This window comes from Dromiciops gliroides, chromosome 3 (genome assembly GCF_019393635.1).
Source record: "Dromiciops gliroides isolate mDroGli1 chromosome 3, mDroGli1.pri, whole genome shotgun sequence".
In the NCBI taxonomy this organism is placed as follows: domain Eukaryota; kingdom Metazoa; phylum Chordata; class Mammalia; order Microbiotheria; family Microbiotheriidae; genus Dromiciops; species Dromiciops gliroides.
The window spans coordinates 505,208,903-505,226,988 of NC_057863.1; the positions used below are offsets into that span (position 1 = coordinate 505,208,903).

The 18,086-nt window shown below is 43.0% G+C and overlaps 1 protein-coding gene across 8 annotated transcripts in view; it reads right to left on the minus strand.

The window, feature by feature from the left end:
- Window positions 1–18,086, minus strand: part of PKNOX2 (PBX/knotted 1 homeobox 2) — a 382,423-nt gene that overhangs the window by 257,726 nt on the left and 106,611 nt on the right. For all 8 annotated transcript variants that reach the window (XM_043997764.1, XM_043997763.1, XM_043997765.1 and 5 more), the window contains exon 2: window positions 15,848–15,917. The gene's annotated coding sequence lies outside the window, so the exon portion shown is untranslated. The remainder of the gene's footprint in view (window positions 1–15,847; window positions 15,918–18,086) is intronic.

Sequence of the window (18,086 nt, forward strand, 5' to 3'; positions counted from 1 at the left end):
CTGGAAGATCTTAGCCAATGAAAGCCGGTTTGTGACAAAGCCAGGCCAGGTGGAGCTCATCTTGGTCAGCTTGGTGTTTCCCCTTTAGGAGCATCTGAACCTGGAAAGAAAACATGCAGCATGCAGCAGAGCAGAGCACTGGGCTGGGAGTCAGGAGTCCAAGAATCTAGTCTTGCCTCAGCCTACACCCACGAGGGCAAGTCACCTTACCTCTCTGAGCCTCAGTTTCCCCGTTATAAAGTGTGAGGCCTGAAAAGGTAAATTCTAAAGCACTTTCTAGTTCCAACATTTAATGATTCTATGAAAGGATTATAAAATCTCTTCCAGCTTCATAACTTGCCTATTGAAAGGGTCTCCTCCTTTCCCCTCCTATCCTCTCATGTTCTTCACCCTACCCCTTACATATAAAGACTCCACTAATTGTTGGTTCTCCTTTCTAGACAATATTAATTCAACAAACACTTATTGGTCTTGGTGTTATGGTAGCTACAAGATAAATAACAATAATAATTCACATTTCTATAGCATATTAATGTTTAATAATAATAGCTAGCATTTATACATCACTTTAAAGTTTACAAAACACTTTACAAATATTATCTTATTTTAACTTCACAACAACCCCTGCAAGATAGGTATTATTATTATTGTCCCCATTTTACAGATGAGGAAACTGAAGGAGATAAAAGTTAAATGACTTGCCTAGGATCATATAGTATGAGGTCGGATTTGAACTCAGGTCTTCCTGACTCACAATCTAGTACTCTAGTACCTAGTTGCCTCCAAAAGTACTTTGTCCACAACAACCCCATGAGGGAGGTAGAGCCAACATTATTATTATTATTCCCATTTTAAATACTAGTAAACTAAGACCCAGAGAAGTTAAGTGATTTGCTAAAAGTCAGTTATTTAATAATTGTTAGGGCTGGCGGTCAAACTACTATAGTGCTCAATTAAGATGCAGACTCTGTACTTAGGGAATTCACAATCTAGTGCCCCAAGGGCACTACCTAGGGGTGTAACTCCTGCCTAAGTAGTCCATTACATTATAACCTTCCTGAGAGTTGGGGCATTTTTTGGCCTTTCTTTGAATGTCCAAAATTTAGTAGGTCTTGGCACATTCAGGTGCTTAATAAATGCTTGGTGGCTGACAAATTTAATGCTGCATATCTTAGGAAAGGGGTAGAGGAATTAGGTATTGGAGAAACTGTCACAGAAAATGAGGGGCTTTTCTGAGCTAGAAATCTGCTTATTGTAGTGGTTTCCCAACATTTTAGAGTATAAAGACTTTTTGAACATAAAATATTTTTATGAGTTTGGAGCTTTCAAATTAGAAATCTCAGCTGAGTTGAGAAAGACAACCACATATGGCCAGCCTTGCTGAAATCAACCCATGTACTCACTCTTCCACAATTTCCCCAGAGATATAGAGGGACTCCAATTGCTAGAGAGCAGTGGGGAATTCACCTAAATAATTGGTACTATTCCTGTGCCAATGACTGTGAAGGAAAGCAGGGACAGGAGTGGTCTGGACATCCTATTTCAGGGGCCTGGCATCATGGGATCTTACCAGCCTGTCCTGTAGGAGTAATATCACTCTGGTATACCAAGCTAAGGATGCTAATTATTATTCTCTAGCTAGCTATATCCCACAATCTCTATCCCATTTATACTCAGAAGAAACCAGGGGCAGCACTGTATCATGGAAACTGGATTTGGTGCAAGAGGATTTGTGTTTGAATCCAAGCTCTGCCCCTTGCTACCTACCTGTGTGACTCTCATCTATAAAATAAGCTAAGTTGGTCTAGGTAACGTCTAAAAACCCTTCTAATCCTAAACTCCATGATCCTAAGACAAGTGCTCACTTCAGAAGTAGAAATGAACAGAACTCAGATTTCCATACTCCTGGCCTAGTCATACAGTGCCTGAGCTATTTCCCAAATGTTCCTTGGTTTTGCCTGGACAAAGCACATCCCAAGAAAGACAATCTGGGCTATTCTCTTCACACCTAAGGGCCAGATCCACAGAATCAATCAATCAATCAATCAATAATCATTTGTTAATTAGGGACCCACTATGTGCTGGCCACTATGCTAAGTGTTTGGAATACAGACATAAGTGAGGAATTTCTATTTGTTCCTAGTATAATTATTAGAGATTACTGAGGAGAAAAGCAAAATGGTCAGTTTTGTACTTTAGGAAAATCCCTTTGGTATCGGGGTGCGGAGTCAGATTGGCGTATGGCACTTGATGCAGAGATGTGATATAGGGAGACCAATTAGAAAGTGAGAGGGAATGAGGACCTGAAGTAGGGTGGTAGCTGTATAGGTGAAGAGAAGGGGATAAATTTAAGAAATACTATGGAGGTAAAAATAAAGATTTGGAAACTGCTTCAATATGAGAGGTGAGTGAAAGTGAAAAGTCAAGGATAACCCCAAATTGCAAATCTGGGTTTCTAGAAGGGTCTTGAAGCTCTTGAGAAAATAGGGATATTGGGAGTTTTGGGAAAGGCAATGAATTCTGCTTTGGACATGTTGATTTTGACATGTCTATGATAGAAAGAGACTACAAAAACAGGAGATGTGAGAAGTATGTTCTGATCAGCACCCTGAGAAATTAAGAGGGAAAGTGAAGCTCAAAAGGGGGAAGTGACTTACCTATGATTCTGTAGCTGGTTAATATTAGAGCACGTGTCCTGAACTCCTACCACAGTAAGGTTATAGAATAGTTGAGTACTCCCCAAACTGAGCCAGACATCATCTAACCCAGGTAGGAAGGTGGAATAGATGACAACTCCTCAAAGCCCCTTCATATTTCTAAGTCCTGAATCTGAAGTCTTTCGATTGTAAAACTCCAAATGGCTAGTCACATCCAGTCCTGGTTCTTTCACAAATAGGAGGTGATTAATAAATGTTTGTTACATTTGAATGTTTTTAATTTGAGGTAGGCCCGACATGCTTCTGAGTTAGGCCCCAAGGAAGGAGATATCCCAGCCTCAGGAGATTGTCTGGGTTGCAAGGGAACAAAGATGCAGTAAAATACCTCCCTCCCCCATTTCTTCATTTATATGTCTTTTGAAATTTTAAAATAAATACTGCTGGGAAAGACAGATGAACTTGGGGTTCTAGAAGAAGAATTTCCACTACTATTAAGAGATAGCTTCTTCTTCAGATTGGAAAGGCTGAGGGCCAGGATCCTAAGTTAAGAAAGAAGATACAAAGTAAGGGCAGGGATCATGCTGGATTGCTACTCATCAGGAAAATGGTATTCCTATCATCTGATAGAACATAAGCTCTTTGAGGAAAATAACCATGTTATTTTTTTTAATCTTTGAACCTTCTGCTCCTATTATGTTGTCTTGCTCATGGTTAATGATTCAATATTTCATCAACTCGTAATTTCTTCACGGTGGGTACTCCTTCCCCCAACCCAAACCACAAATCTTCTATAATATTAGGACCACAGATTTAAAGTTGGAAGAAATTTTAGAGATCATCTAAATTCCCAAGTCCTTTATTTTACCAGTGAGGAAACTGAGTCCAAGAGAGGTGAAGTGATTTGCCCAAGGTCACACAGCTAGTAATGCTAGACCTGGGTTAGCGGATGGTGTTCAGGGAGACTGTGGCTAAAATCTCATCACACTGGGGCCACTTGGGGTTAGATACCTCTGTACCTAGCAAAGATTGTCCTCAGACAGGGGATATCAAGTTTATTGCCTACCCTCAACTCAAAGTCTTTCCAGCTTTGAAAGGACCTGTCTCAGCTTTAGCTCTGCTGCTATGGCTTTCAGAAACTAATGTGCCTAATGTGGCACCAGAGGACATTTTCCTGGAGGGCTTTTACTTCTCTCGAATACAACAGGTACTAAACAAATGAATCCTACTGGGCCAAGAAAAATGATGGACACTCAATAAATATGTATCGACCAGATCTTGTTATGCCAACTCCAAGAAATCAGGGACCACGCTGAGGTGACTTAGTAAACATTACCCCATATAGCATCACATACAGGAGGTAGGAGCAGCTAGTGATGAGAATCCCTCCTCTACTCTCTCTGTCAGTATTCCAGGATTGGGATCTGCAGAGTCTAAGAGGAAAAGGGAAAAGCAGTAGGAAGATCCAGGAAATATAGAGGCCCGAGTCAGGAATCAAAGAAGCAGATGAAATTAGGTACAATCATAGATTTTTAGGAGCTAGAAGAGATCAAATTGTCCAACACAATCATTTTACAGATGAAGAATCCAAGAGCCAGGGAGATCAAAGATCACACAGCTAGTTAGTTGAAGGTAGAGTTTCTTAAACTTTGTGTCAAGGACCCTTTGGCAGTCTTATGAAGTCTATGGGCCCCTTTTTCAGAATAATGCTTTTAAATTCTCAAAGTAAAATATTTAGGATTATAAAGGAGACAATTATAATGAAATGCAGTTATCAAAATAGAGATATTTTAAGGTTCACACACCCTAGGCTATGAATCCCTGGTTTAAGGAAAGGGTTGAAATGGACAGCTTCCTCACACCACCCCCATTATCTGGGGCAGAAAGTCCCAGATTCTCAGTACCTTATTGCCTCCTAATGTATATAAATAGATATAAAAGGGTTTTTTGTTGGTTTTGTTTTTGGGGGGCAATGAGGGTTAAGTGACTTGCCAGGGTCACACAGCTAGTAAGTGTCAAGTGTCTGAGGCCGCATTTGAACTCAGGTCCTCCTGAATCCAGGGCCGGTGCTTTATCCACTGCATCACCTAGCTGCCCCTATAAAAGGGTCTTAATATTGGTTCTACCACCAACTGGCAAGATGACACTGAGTAGGGCACCTCTTGGTTTTTTCATCATACAGATGAGGGTTGCATCAGATAAATTCTAAAATACCTTCAGTGTTCTCTTGATCTGGAGTGATCCTGCCCTCCTGTCACCTTCTGTCACTCTCTAGGAAGCTGGAATATCAATCAATCTGTCACCAATAAGTTTTAAATAAGCACCTATTATGTACCAGAAACTGTGGTGGACACACACACACACACACACACACACACACACTCACATACACATACTCACATTCACACAGAGAAGAATGTCCCTGCCCTCAGAGAACTTACATTCTAATTATGAAGAAGCAACACATACATAATCAAATATGTACAGAATGACTACAAGGGCAGTTTGGAGAAGGGCAGCACTAAGAGCTGGGTAAGTCAGGAGAGGTTCATGTAAAAAATGGTGCTTTGGTTGAATGTTAAATGGATTCTATAAGGCAGAAGAAAGTGCATTCCAGACACTGAAGACTGAAGGAGCAGAGGTATGGAGATGGAGAATGGATTCCCAAGTGTGTGGGCCCACAAGAAGATCAATTTAGCTAGAGTTCAGAGTGAAGGAAGGGGAGTAATATATAAGGAGGATTGAAAAGTAAGTTAGAGGAGCAGCTAGGTGGCGCAGTGGTTAAAGCACCAGCCCTGGATTCAGGAAGATCTGAGTTCAAATAATGACCTCAGACACTTGAGTCATTTACTAGCTGTGTGACCCTGGGCAAGTCACTTAACCCTCATTGCCCTTAAAAAAAAAAGAAAAAGAAAAGAAACACAAACATTGTCTAAGACACTAGATTCAATCTCTTCAAGTTCCTCCCTTAAGGAATGGAAAGATTCCCTTGATTGTCATTGCGTCTAAACTTTTTCTTCCTTCCATGGATTGTAGGGATACTGACCTTAAAACAACTCCTTCAGTTTGCAGAGCAGGAAGTAGAAGCCACAAAAGGTTCAGTGAAGTGACTTTCCTAAGGTAACACAGTCCAAAAGTTAGTGGTACAAGTGGAACTAAAAGCTAGGTGTCCTGACTCCCATTCTAGAGTTCTTCCCACTGTACCATGCTGCCTCTCCTACAGTAAACCAGCTTTAGGCTGAGCAGCCCTGGGCCAGCCCCCCGGGGAACCCAAGGCCTTAAAATGTTTGGGAAGGCAGTCAGAAACCTGAAACAGGGAGACTAGAGTAGAGGACTTTGTAAGGGACAGTGACCCTTGGCACTGAGCCCAGAGTGTGCTGAGCAGGAGGCTAAGAAAAGTAACAGGAGTGCCAAGCAACTCATCCAACACAGTAGGAATACTCTTAGGGGCACTCGATTGCTGTGGAGCCAGCATGTCTCTAACCAGGCTTCAGAAAACACGGGTTCAAATCGCAGCTCTTCCATCTTACTAACTCTCTGATCCTAGGTTACTCATTTAAGCTATGTGGGTTTCAGTTTTCTCATGTATAAAAGGATAATCCTATCTGCTATCTACTTCACAGGGTTATTGGGAAGACCAAATTAAATACTGGACGTGAAAGTGCTAGTATGAATATTAATACAATTCAAATGTATTATTATTTGGCAGAGATTCATTCTTGGTTGTCTTATATCTCGATGCGAACAAGGTTATTGCCCACAGAAAAGAAACCTTTGACCTAAGAAGTTGAAGCTACAAACTAAGGCCTGAGTTGGTACCCTAATATGACACCATATGTTCTTTCTGTTGTCTTTCTGGGACCCAATCTTGGAGACATGGGAGGGGAAGAACACCACATCCAGTGAGTCCTGGCATGGAGCAGATTCAGAGTAGACACTACCACCCACCAACCCCTTGTAGTTGCTCCCAGAAGCATCCTGTGACCTTTTTACATTTTTGCAGGGGGAAAGGGGGAGGAGCAGAAGTCATTTGGAGGGATCAATAAGGAACTCCTCCACCTGAAATTCTGCCATGAGAAGGGATGCAACATTTGTCTAGTCTTCTCTTTGTCCTCCTTTTTCTCCATCAAGCCTAGTTCACATGGACAGAAACCATTCCTAGGGGAGACTTTCCTCTTAGGGGATGGCCATCCCAAAGCTCAGATCACTCTGCTCCCCAACACAGGGTGGGGAAGGAGGGAGAAAGGTAGGGGGAAGGTGCTGTAATAACGGCTAGCTTGTTCTTCTACATTTTCCTGTCTGATTTCAGACTGCCCAGGAGGTAGATCTGCCTAGTGGAACCACAAAACACTCCCTCCCTTGCTTCCCCCTCCCGCCCCAACCTAGTCCTAATTTGGTCCTAAGTATTCCTAAGGTGCCTTCCAATTTCCCGCTGTAACAAATGGCACAGAATGCAAATAGAGGTGGATGTGGGACACAGATGTTTGCACTAATTTAATTGAGGGAACACCTTGGATTAAACACTTTGCAAAACACTCACAAATAGGTTCAGTGCATCCGATAATGAAAAGCTTCCCAACCCCATGGCATTTGCTGGAGCTGCCTGCAGGCTCCTTGAAGATGCACTGGGGAGGGGCCAAGATGGGAGGAGAGGCCTGGAGCAGACGTTGGAAGAGCCAGGAGGGGCCCAGGGAGCAGCAGGCAAGCAGGTGGGCAAACCAAGCTCCTCATGAGGAAGGGGGAAGGGAGCAGGGTGGGACTCACAGCTGATTATTAGTCAGCTGGAGCTATCCTAGGCTAGACATTTTAAATCTCTGGGGGTGGCCTGTTCACTATAGGGGAGTCAGTAATGACCATATCCCCTTCCCTGTCCAAGTAACTTTGGTCCCCACCCCAATAAAGGGAAGGAATTGCCCAACCTGGACTAAGGCCAGCAATCTACTCTCATAAAACATATGCCAAGCTGACTTCAAATGAATATGGATTCATTTGACTTTCCTTCCCTCCCAAGAAGCATCTCTGCTGCTAGTAAGCTCTGGTCCTTATTTGGAAGGCTCCACTAACTGGCTGAGTTTCAGATGTTGAACACCAATGAATTTTTACATTCCCCTATCTCTTTCCCTCCAAGAGCAGTCTAACTGAAGAGAATATAACACCACCTAGTTTGGCCAGTGGATGAAAGTAGCAAAACTTGAGTGACCCATCAAAGAGTGAGCCTATGGAGTCCAATGGATCAATCCATTCAGCAAAGACTTCCTACCATGAGAAGGGCCTAGCAGCCAAATAGCCTGCCCAGGCCCAGCCCAGCCCAGCCTGGCAGCAGTCCTGTGGCCAAGCATTCTGCCTGGTCTAAACTATTAGCAGGTTGACCTGTTAAGTCAAAGACATCAAGGCAGCTAGGTGGCTCAGTGAAGAAAGCACCAGCCTTGGATTCAGGAGGACCTGAGTTCAAATATGGCCTCAGACACTTGATACTAGCTACGTGACCCTGGGCAAGTCACTTAACCCTCATTGCCCCGAAAAAAAAAAAAAGTCAAAGACATCACCCTATGAGCAACAATCTGTTAGCTAAACATTACAGAGACACTATGCCCTAAAAGGAGTCAGCCTAGCCTAGCAATAGGGCTGAAACAACAGAGTTATTCACTCATCACCAGTTCCAGATCACAAAGCAAACATCATTAAGATCCTTTGGAGAAAGAAAGGATATATAGGACCTAGAGTTCTAGACTTGGCTGGCCGTGTATGCTTTTTCACATATGTCTCACTGATATTTTACTTAAAGTTCATGCTCACTCTTCCCCTAATGGACTCTATCTGTATTCGTGGGAAAGTATCCCCCACGTTTGTGGGGAATTGCTTTGTAACTACTGTTCTTACTATGCCATCTAAATTAGATGCCTTTGCTAAAGAACTTTGTGAGTCTGGTGGCTGATTGTTAAGGAGAAACCAGTTAGAGACTTGTAAGTTAGTGTAAGCAAGACAGCTAGCTGCCCACAGTGTTACTCCTAGAACCTGAAAGTAACAGCAGCTGCCTTCTAGGACCCAACCTGCCAGTGATCATTTGAACTGGGAGAGTCAACCTAAAATATTATTACATGGTTAAGCCCAAACCCAGGGAACTCTCAGAGGAGATGATCAGAAAAAGGAAGTTAGCAGGAGAAAACTGATCTGTCTCTTTAAAACAATTTCCTTATCCCTGTCTTTCCTCTCATCCTCTAATATTCCCAACCATAGTCATGGAGTGAGTTACATTCAACCCTTGAAATTGTAGGAGAATCTGAACAATAGAGAGATAATCCTAATTTAGGGACATCAATGCAGTTTCTCCGAGTGTTTCTTTCCTCTCTCTAAATCCATAGAATGTAGATTCTTCCATCCCCAAACATCCCCAATTCTTGCCTTCAAGAGTTCAGATAATAAATCCTTGATGATAGCCATCATTGTGAGAACCTTGAGACCTTATTCGCATCCCACACAGACATATACCAAGGCAGATCCATGTGAATAAGCCACCCCATCACAGAAAAGGAGATGTGACTACTTCCTGACAGGTTTCATTACCAGGCAGTGGGGTGATGACATTGGGGATGGATTGGAAAACATAGGACTTTCTTCTGGCCTAGCTGGATAAATCCCCAGAATGTGAGAGTTTTAGATCACTAGGCAAATGCTCTCTAACCTTCGGAGGTAATTGTGCTTTCATCCTCAGGGAAGCATTACTTGCTTCCCTGGACCTCCAGCCTCCTCATTTATAAAGTGGGGAATTAGATTGTGCATGGGGGAAGATGAAAGGAAACCATTAGTTATCTACAACTGCAGAGACCCTCAGCCTCCTGATGCCTCGGAGATCCCAGAAGTTGAAGTAAAAAACACTTCACTCCCCACCTGAAAGAGGAGCCAGGTTGGCTAGTGGCAGAGGCAAAGAGGCTGGCTTTTCTTTATCCTTAGTTGATAAGTACAGTGTAGCTAAAGATCACTATGGTAAAACTGGAAAGGACTTGGGAGGAAGGGGTCAGGCAGAAGCTACATACACAGGGTTTTGAAAAACACATAAAGCTTGATTTAGAACCCTTATGCCCATCACCCTAGGTTTCCAAGGGTCTGGTGGGAGCTGGAGGGAGACGTTCACAAGCAATCTGAAGGTAGGAGGTAATAGGATTTGAAACTACAAGTTGTCCTAGAGCTAATTTAGTCTAAGCCCTTCATTGTACAAATGAGGAAACTGAGGCCCAGAGAGGTACTATGACTTGTCTAAGGTCATGGGGGTAAGTAGGTGAAGCAGGATTCAAAGCTAGATCCTCCAAATCAGGTACCTTTTCACTAAACTACAAGGGAACACCCTTACATGTTCCAACCCCCAACTACAAAACCTTCTTCCAGCACCTCTCAACCCTGCCAAGTTGGATCTATAGCAGATCTCCACACATCCCCTCCCTTCCCTTTCCCTCTCTTCCCCAGAAAGGTTTAGGGAAGCAGCTGGGGAGAGGGAAGGCGCCACAAACAGGCCCCTCTCTCCTGCAGGCAGAGTCACACCAACCGAAAGGAGATTTAATTAGCAAAATCTCGTTAGGCAAACGAAATTATCCGTAAGACAATACTCCTCTGGACAGGGGGTATGATTAAACAAAGCCATTAATTGAGAGAGTGGCAGCCACAGTTCCCTAGATCCATTCATCTCCGGACAGGCTCTATTTTGTCTCCTTGGGCCAGTTGAATAGACTCTTTCCATTCCCCCTCCCCCAACCCCCATTTAATAGATGATCCCTCCAAGCTCCCAGAACCCCTTGAGTTGGGGGCTGCAGACCTCAGCTTATCTCATCAGCAGCTTCTCCTCAGCCAGATTCCCGCTAAAGTGCCTTGATTGCATAATGTCTATTTGCATAATGTAAATTGCAATCTCCTAGCTCTGGAGGCAGGATTCACAGAACAGCCATTATTTTTTACCACTCCACAAAAATTCTGCATTTAGGAAGCAGATTTGCAGCTCAGAATGCCATATAAATCTGAATCCGCCATAGACTCCATTAAATCATGCCAATTAAGATGGACCAACCAAGAGTCTTATGTCATCCCAGTCCACATAGGCAAGGACCTCTCAGTCTAGACCAAGGAACAAGGGGGAAGGGGAATTGGGGTGGGGATGTAAGGATAGAAAAAAGGGCGAGAAGAGCTCATCTGGTGCTAGGGGGAAGGGAGGAATACTAAAGATGGAAATTTTAGCTAAGGCTATATTTCTATTCATATCTTACTTTCTCTACCCCTCTTCCTCCCTCCCCACAAGTGGATAACACAACATTTCAGAGCTCACTCCACAAACCAATCCAGTGGCTGCAGAGGAGAAAAAGTAGAATCAGATTTAAAGTTGAAAAAGACCTTAGAGTTCACTTAGTTCAACCCACCCATTTTATAAATAAGAACAATGTGGCCCAGATGTGAAATACATACAACTGGCCATACCACTGTTAAGTAGTAAATATGAGATTTGAACTACACCCTCTCACTCCAAGTGCAGCATTCTTTCAATTACACTTTGACTTATCCAATTTCCTTTAGGTTTGGTGCCAAAATTCTTTTGAGCCCATTGTAGAGCTGATTGCTGGTAGACTGATAATTTGAGTGAAAAAATGTAAAGGTCATTTTTCAGTTGTGTTCAACTCTTCATGATCCCATTTGGGGTTTTCTCGGCAAAGGTACTAGAGTGGTTGGACATTTTCTTCTCCAGCTCCTTTTACAGATAAGGAAATTGAGGCAAACAGGGTTAAGTAATTTGCCTAGGGTCACACAGCCAGTGTCTGAGGCTGAATTAGAACTCAGGTCTTCCTGACTCCAGGTGTGACTCTCTATCCAACAGCTGTTCTTAGAGCCAATGGGAAAATGTTATTATATCAAGGTATTGTCCAGATATGTGAAATGTCCCATAGACTGTTTCTTTAAATATTCCTAACATTTCCCAGGATCCCCTCCTTGGAAGAATGATGGGATTTAAAACTAAGGGACATTGCTCAGTAAAACTTAGATCAGACTCCTTTTCTTAATGGCCATAGTGCAGCTTAGACACGGCTGCGATTGGTAGCGGACTCTGAAATTTAGAAGAAGAGAGAGAAATTCCCTGTCTACTTTCTAACTCACTATGTGATTCTGAATCCATGTCTCATGGAAAGAGCTCTGAACTTGGAATCAGAAGTCCTGTGTTCAAATTTTGGTTCTGCTATTTATAAGATGGCTTTAAGTCACTTACCTTGTCTCAGCCTTGTTTTCCTCATCTGTAAAAAGAGGATAATACTTTCCCAACCTAGCTGAATGGAATTGTTATGAGGACTGAATGAGATAATGCTCATAAGAGACCATTTTTATAAATCTGAACTAATATATATGGTGACAGAGGAGAGTTACAAGGTCCCCTGAAAGAGGGGTATTGTCTCAGAAAATTGTCCAGGATTACATTTTCTCCATGGCCTGGCATGGGAGCTAACCCTTTGCTATTCTACTGCTTCTTTGATATTCATTCATCTAAGGACAAGATGCTAATATGGATTATTAAAATACCAATAGTTTATGGGCAAATTTTTATATATGGTATACAGAATTTTTTCTTGATATGTGAAGAGCAACTGAAGGAATGTCTTTATTTCCCAACCAGATTATTTCCTCATGGGATAGTGGAAGGGGTCAGACTCACTAGAGATGGTCTGTGTGATAGTCTACCTTCTATCCCTATCACCAACTCCCCCCAAATCCCATAAGTACTTTCTGACCTGATTTTAAGGGAAACAAAAGAGAAATCATGCCAAATTTGCATGCAGGCTCTTGAAAAAATGCTGTGAAGTCTCCCAGGAAATCAACCCGTCCCTCCAGATGCGTCAAAATAAGTGACCAGCGTCTGTCTTTGTCATTAAAAACACCAAATGCCAATGTTGGGAGAGACCTCAGAGATCATCTAATCCAATTTCCTCATTTTACAAATGAGGAAATTCAGGCCCAAAGAAAGAAGGGACTTGTACAAAAACATAGAAACACAGTCTCAGAGATAAGAGGGATTTCGGAAGACATTTAGTCCAACCTATTCCTGAATAGGAAGGACTCCTATTCTTCAGACAAATGATCTCCCAGCAAAGTGTGTTGTCTGTTCTTCATTCTGGAAGAGTACCATGACATCAGGGTGATGTCATGACTTGGACTGAATTGGATTTAAGTGAGGCAGGGCTGTGCAAAGTCACCAACCTCACGGTCTCTTCCAGAGCCACTTGGGTCTAGTGGCAAGATATATATCAGGACAACTGGAGATGGTCCTGGATGTTTTGAGGTACTCAAGGTTAAGTGACTTGTCCAGGGTCACACGGCTCGTAAGTATCTGAGGTGACATTTGAACTCAGGTCCTCCCAACTTCGGGGCTAGCGGTCTATCCACTGAGCCACCTAGCTGCCCCTCCCAGCAAAGAAATTTCAGAACCAAGACTAGACCAAGTCACTATAATCCCCAACACGCTGCTTTTAGCCTCCTTGCCCACAATCCTTGGCTGAAACCTAAAACCTGGTTGCCACAGAGAGCATTGATAGTTGGGGGGGGGCTCAAAATGGAACTGAGGGGTTCTGGGTTTTATTCCTGGGGAACAAACATCGTTTTCACACTACTTGTCTTCATGGAAGTAACAAGATTCCAGAAACCCATGCTGCCTATATAGTTTGGCATTTCAAGCTGTAGGTCACAGACCTACATATTTACCCCACAGGATGTTTGCCCTCAATGCTATCAAGATAACTTGCATGGGAGAGGTTCAACACTAAATACTAGCCCCCTCAGCACCTAGTTATTTTAGGGATGCTGTCTCAGGGAATCCTGTAGTAGGTGGCAAGTTGGTCTAATAGATGCTCCTCAAAGGTCCCTTCCAACACAAAGACTCTATCATGCTGGGACCTTCTTCACCCTTGTGTTACAAGACTCTCTTAGCATACCTTCTAGGAGTTTCAGGGTACTTTGATAATTCAGGCTCTATCCCTTTAAATATTCCAAAGTGCCCTCTATGACCCACCAACATATCTATAGCCTTGTATATGCCACTGTCCAATAAAGTTTTAGTTCATCCCAGGCCCAAGTCCTATGCTCTATTCTAAGCCAGGGAAGACATCCAGAAACTTTGCAAGGCTTGCTTCTCTGAATCCTGAGAACAATACCAAGAGCCTCATTCTTTCTAGAGAAAAGAACCAAGTTTCACAGTAATCAGTGCCTGGCATAGTGATGAGTTTATAGTAAGCAATCAGTATGAATGGAACAGAATGAAACTAGATTCCCTCAAAAATGCCAGCCCCATCTGCAACAGAATTGCATCTTTGCTCCTTTTCTAGCTTGAATTCCTTTCCTCTGCTGCCTCTGTATCCTCCTGCTCCTCTTCCTCTTCCTTCCATTGGCCAGGAATGCCAGCACTCTAAGATGCTGAATGGAATCAGTGCAAATCTCAGGTCTGTCACTGTTGTCTTGAGCCAGCTAGTCCTCCTGAACTTGTACAGCAAGCTTGACGAAACACTCGCTAAGGGTAAAAAACCCCCTCAAACCTTCTTGATTGAGAACAGGGAGACACAAGAAGACAAAGCAGTTCCAGTTCCCAAGCCCGGCCAAAAGGTTATCGTAGCCTGCTCCTCCTCTAGGAGCTGTCCCCAGGGGTAGTCATCAAAAGACTGGGGCTTCCCTGGAAAGGGACCCAGGGGGATGCCTGCAACGAGGTATCCTAGCTCAGACAGAGAGGGACTTTTAATACTCCCTGCATACTCTCCTTTCTTCTTAAGCATGCCCATTAAGGTTCACGCTCAGCTTGTTCCTCTCATACTTGACTTGACTTATGAGGTCCCTCTAACCTCCGGTGCGAGGAGACATCGATTCTTGCAAAGGTCATTTTCTTTCCGCCCCTATTCTCTCTTTCCATTCTCTGTCTCCAGGGAAGGCTTTCCTGGAACAGGACAGTAAAGGGGGGTTGGTTCCCTTCCTCTTCCCACCCCCAGTGCACTGATCTAACCACTCCCCTAACAGTAGCTCAGTGGAGGTGTCTGGCCAGTGGAAACCCTTCGGTAAGAGTTGGCAAATGCAGAAAACAGTAAGCCATTAGGTGGGGAGGCCAGGCGCCCTGCTTGCTCACTGAGCAGTCATCTGCAGGATGTTAGAGAGATAGCAGGTCAGCCATTCTTATGATTTATTCAAATACTCATTACAGTCAATCTATTTTTACACAGAGGTGAAGATATGCGCTGATAACGGTTAATCATTTATAATTCCACGGACTGGTTGGAAGCCAATGTACTATCAAAGCCAAGGAGCTCACATCAGCGACGCCACCAGTCCCCCCAGAAGGTGGGCAGAGGAGGCGCCAAGTGAGGCCATTCATCCATTCATTCCACAAACATTTATTGAGCACTTGCTGTGTCCTAGGCACCCTAGGGGGACACTGAGATGAATAAGACGCATGACCAAGTTTATAATACAGTTAATAAGATGAGAACATGTACAAAAATAACAAAAAAACCCCAATCTATAAGTACTACATGAGTGTTATAGATAATGAATATTAAGAGTTCAGAAGAGGAAGAGATCGCTTCTCGTCAGAGTAATTCAGGAAGGAGGTGGCATTTGAACTGAAGCCAGAAGAATGGGTAGGATTTCAGTAAGCTGAAAACAAGCAAGGAGGGCATTCCAGGTTGGGTGTGGGGACAGGGCATGAGCAAAGGGCAAGTCCACAAAGGCTAGAGAGATGTGGCTCCTGGGGCCCCCACCCACTCTTCAGAATCAAGAGGAGAAAAGAAAGCATCTACAAACTACAAATTTATAAGCTCACATTGCTATCACCTCCACTCAGTGACATTCAAACCCATCCCACAGATCACAGCAGATGGGCCTCAGCTCCGGTCTTTAAACTCAGGGAGCTTCCCCTCTCCTGTACTCATTGCATGGGTAACCCATGAAGTCCACCTTAATGCACAATCAATAAAGCCTAATTAAATAGGATGTCATATTACAGGGTTCTTTTGTCACATTCAGACATAATCTAATTAGATTTCCACTGTCTTTTACATTCTGACCAGCTTGTTGTCGAATGTTTCTCTTTCACTATGCAGGGCTCATGCAAGAAGATCGGGTTCCCTAGCTGACCTTTAACCTATAACCTCATTGAGACCGGGAAGAAGATGCCAATCAAAGTTACTTACAGTTCAGGGCCTCTTTTCTGGCAAGCAACATAGAAGACAGAAAGCCTCAGGACCCAGCCACACACATCACCTGCCAAAAAAAGAGAATATCTTTATAGACTGTGTGTTATCATGCCAGGAGCAAGAGTCAGAATGGGAATGGACCCAAGCGGGTAGATATGGCATGGAAAGAAGTTGTATGCTGGTGGCTTAGATCAGGGCTTCATTTTTCCACTCTCGATCTCTTTTCACCAGAGAAATTTTTACTTGACCCAAGGTATACAGGTATATGCGTGACCCACAGTTTAAGAAGCTAGGGCTTAGATCACCCACAGTGCTAAGTGAGAGAAAAACCTTCTATTTCTTATCAATTCTTTTTTTTTTTTGGTGGGGCAATGAGGGTTAAGTGACTTGCCCAAGGTCACACAGCTAGTAAGTATCAAGTGTCTGAGGCCGGATTTGAACTCATGTCCTCCTGAATCCAAGGCTGGTGCTTTATCCACTGTGCCACCTAGCTGCCCCAAATCTTCTATTTCTTGAGAAACTGACAGAATTTGATACTGATAAGTAGGAACTGGGAATCAGGATTACTACCAGATTCTCTTCAACTCTTGCCCTTTCGCTATTTTGTGCCTCAGTTTCCTCCTTTGAACACAAATTTTATCATTCCTCTCTACAAAGACCCTGGAAAGGAAAGAGCTCGTTCCTATTAAACAGTATCAAATGGTCAGAAGGAAGACAAGTTAATGGTATAATCCTTTTCTAGGGTTAAATAGACAAAAGCAACAAGTATTTATTAAAACTTAGTTTATGGGGGCAGCTAGGTGGCACAGTGGATAGAGCACCAGCCCTCGATTCAGGAGTACCTGAGTTCAAATCCAGCCTCAGACACTTGACACTTACTAGCTGTGTGACCCTGGGCAAGTCACTTAACCCTCACTGCCCCGCAAAAAAACAAAAAAACAAAAAACAAACAAACAAACAAAAAAACAGTTTATGCTCAGCACCGAGGGAGATAAGACAAAAAGTCTTTTTTTAAAGTGCTTACAGTCTAGTTGGGACTATGTGATGGCACAACAAATGGCATGTGGCAATTATAATTAAGTATTACATTTTTTGGGTACAGATTGCAAGTGCTGTAGGAATCCTGAGACAGGAGAGAAATAAGAGCTGAACCAGTCAAGGCAGACTTCCTGAAGGTGAGACTTGAACCAGGCCTTGAAGGATAGAAAGGCTTTGGACAGATGAAAGAAAAAAGAGGACATTCCAAACAGGAGGCACAGAATAAGCAAAGGCACAGAGGCATGGGCCAGTGAGGAGATGAGACTAGAGTATATTGGGGGTCATAGCAGGAATTTAAGTTGAATAAAGAGAGTGGGCAAGAATAGGGAAGACCTGGAAATGTGAGCCATTGGAAGTTTTTTAGCAAGGAAATAGCATAATGAAAGCCTTTATCACCAGCAACCAGTCCCAGCGCCCCGCCCCCCCAACCTCAAATGATTAATCAGTTTAGATTCTGGGTAGAAACATATTTCAAGCAGCAGTACAATTCAACAGTCATTTATTGAAAACCTAAACTACTGAAATCACAACTCTATTTGCTAGGGAAGATAGTAAGTTTAGAATAAGGAATGGCCTTTCCTCCTTGCCTATAAGTAATTTATAGTTTGAAGGGATGGTTATGACATATATACCAATAGACTCAAATTTAAAATAATACATAATGAAGACAAAAATACTAAGTCACATTTTTATACTGCTTTGTAGAAAAGAACTTTTCTCACAACTACCCTGTGAGGGAGGTAATTGTTGCTGTTGTTGTTTGTCCTTCATTCTTGAAAAGGACGGTGACATCAGGGGGTGATGTCATGACTTGCACTGAATTGGATTTCATTGAGGGAGGGCTGTAAAACAACTCTCCTCCAGAGCCATCTGAGTCCAGTGACAATATATACATCAAGTGGTTACCGCCTCAGGAAGGGGGAGTGGAGGGAAAGAAGGAGGGATAAAAATTGGAACCCCAAACTATAAATAAAAGTGTTTATTACTTAAAAAAAGGTATACATCAGGATGACTAGTGATGGCCCTGGATGTTTAAGGCAATCAGGGTTAAGTGACTTGCCCAGAAAAGTATTGTCTGAGGTGAGATTTGAACTCAGGTTATCCTGATTCCAGGGCCAGTGCTTTATCCACTGCACCACCTAACTGCCCCTTGGGAAGACAGGTAAGACAGATATCATTAACCACATCTTATAGTTGT